This window comes from Octopus bimaculoides, chromosome 29 (genome assembly GCF_046866305.1).
Source record: "Octopus bimaculoides isolate indiv1 chromosome 29, ASM4686630v1, whole genome shotgun sequence".
Lineage (NCBI taxonomy): Eukaryota > Metazoa > Mollusca > Cephalopoda > Octopoda > Octopodidae > Octopus > Octopus bimaculoides.
Genome location: NC_142956.1, coordinates 10,771,194 through 10,773,693, shown reverse-complemented (window position 1 = coordinate 10,773,693; position 2,500 = coordinate 10,771,194). Strand labels below are relative to the sequence as shown.

Genomic DNA, 2,500 nt, shown 5'->3' with positions numbered 1-2,500 from the left:
CATCATCATCATCAGATGAAGAATCGTTTCCATTGGAAGTAAACCCCATTGGGGCCAGAGGGGAAAAATGAACCTCGTCCCCCCAGAATACGATGAAATACAACATGGCAATCAAATGGTAAGTAAAAAATTGTTTGAAAAAAAAAGGATATAATTGTAAATAGACAATAAACGATGAAATTAATTGTAAAGACATAACCACCCTGCAGTGGAGCCAGGGTGGCCGTCTCATCCTCATTTGTATAAATTCATTTTTCATATGTTATATGTCCCCACATGCTTTGTTTGTCCCCTCTTTGTGGCCCCTTGTTGTTAATAAAAAAGCACAGTGCATTCTGTCAACACCCCAAATGTAAAATTCTTCCCTGAAGACAGAGGCTGGTGTTACCCAATGATGGAATCAAGTTACAATCATTATTTTGGACCACCAAGCCCCTCCACCCACCCAAACAACTGCTGGATTCCCAAAGTTCTTATTCAACCCCTTTAATTCCTGATACCATTTATATTCTGTGTAATTTGGACCTTTTTATGTGCATACATGTGTATATTTTTTGTATACCAACATGTCTAACTTGCTTCTCCTTACATTTACTCCTCTTCCTGCTCAAGTTGAAATCTCTTGAGTACTACGAAGGGTATTCTATGTTGAGACTACCTGTCTCCAATCTATAAACTACACACATATGCATATAGGCACAGGAGTGGCTGTGTGGTAAGTAGCCTGCTGACCAACCACATGGTCCTGGGTTCAGTCCCACTGCATGCCACCTTGGGCAAGTGTCTTCTACTATAGCCCTCGGCCAACCAAAGCCTTGTGAATGGATTTGGTTGACGGACACTGAAAAAAGCCTGTGGTGTTTGTATGTGTATGCATATATATATATATATATTAGTTGAAGAGCGTAGGCTCGAAACGTCAAAGACTTTCTCTATTCCTGAGCGTTAAACTAATGCATCCATTTGTTGTTTACATGGATAGTTTATGGATAGCTTATCCTGCATTTGAGAATAAAATTATTTCCTTATTTGTATCTTATATAGATTTTTAATTTCTTCCTGTAATAATAATGTATATTACTTGAAATGTTTGCCTTGCCTTAATGTTTAGTGTACAGTATAAAAGTTATGTATCCGCTGCATTGGAAATCTGCAATGACTCCATAACTACTGTCCTAGCTATAACCCTGGAGTCCCAGTAATCCGTTACAGTACTTATCCTGTGTACCTAATCATTTAAATCACCTGTAAACTAAACCCCCATACTTTTTGTGAATCATCATCATCGTCGTTTAACGTCCGTTTTCCTTACTAGCATGGGTTGGACGATTTGACTGAGGACTGGTGAAACCAGATGGCTACACCAGGCTCCATATCTTCGAAACATCTAGTTAGAATAGAGGCAGCTGACGAAGGATTAATTCCAAGTGGCTTTCTGTTTTCCTATGTGTTCGTTCCGTTGTCTGTAGTTCATTGTTCTAACGTCCTGTACCCTGATATGCATCTATATACACATGTAGATGTAAGTATGTACATATATGTGTGTATACATGCATACATATTCTTTGTATTATTATATATATATATTTAAAATACAAAAAAGGGACAACAAAACATCCAGAGAGATGATACAAAGAAAACAAGGATGGGTCATTCGGAGTTTTCTTTCCTCAGTCGAGTTCCAGATTCTCTTTGCAATTTCTCCTTGTATCTGTGTTTGTCCTCCGCCACCACTTCACAGCCGGTGTTGGTGTGTTTATGGCCCCATCACTTAATGGTTTGGCAGAAGAAAACTGATAGAATAAGAACTGAACTTTAAAAATAAAACACTGCCAGGTTCGACTTGAATGGTTCAACCTTTGAATGTGGTGCTCCAGCATGGCTGCAGCCAAGCATTTTGTCCAGGATGCTAGAAATGTTGCCAGGTCACTGAACTGAGGCCAAATGGTGAAGATTGGTGTAATTATAATTAAGGGAAATATTTTAATTAATTTAAAGTACACAGTGATGAAACAGAAAGATTCATTTCATTAATTAATTGTATTCTTTAATTAATTATTGTTGTTTAACCCCAGGTCAGTCCTGGTCCTGACAGACCAATGATCGAATATGTTCTGTCTGTGACCATCCCATCTTTTATTCAGGCATAGTGTACCTAGGACTACATTATCTTAATGTATAGTATAGTAATTAGTATTAGTGGCTATAGTTGTTGTTTAACCCCAGGTCAGTCCAGATCCAGTCAGACGTTCCAGTTGTGACCATCCCATCTTTTACTCACACACAACCTATAATAATATTGTTACTCATTAAATTATTTAATCTTTGATTAAATCTTAATTACTGAACATATATTTTAATGATTTAATTAAATCAATTAAGAGTAATTAGCCGAAAGTTAGACTGCAATTCCACGAACAGGCATCTCCGGATACTTAGAAATCTGTATTTCTTTTTATTTTTCACTTGTTTTAGGCACGAGCCCGTGGCCATGCTGGAG

General features: G+C 37.6%; 1 long non-coding RNA gene across 1 annotated transcript in view; it reads left to right on the top strand.

The window, feature by feature from the left end:
* LOC149130349 (uncharacterized) overlaps positions 1–2,500 on the top strand; it is a 42,859-nt gene extending 40,359 nt beyond the window's left edge. Inside the window, exons 2-3 of the long non-coding RNA XR_016238976.1 lie at positions 1–118; positions 2,476–2,500. The exon at positions 1–118 is cut by the window's left edge and continues 50 nt beyond it. This is a non-coding gene — a long non-coding RNA (uncharacterized LOC149130349). The remainder of the gene's footprint in view (positions 119–2,475) is intronic.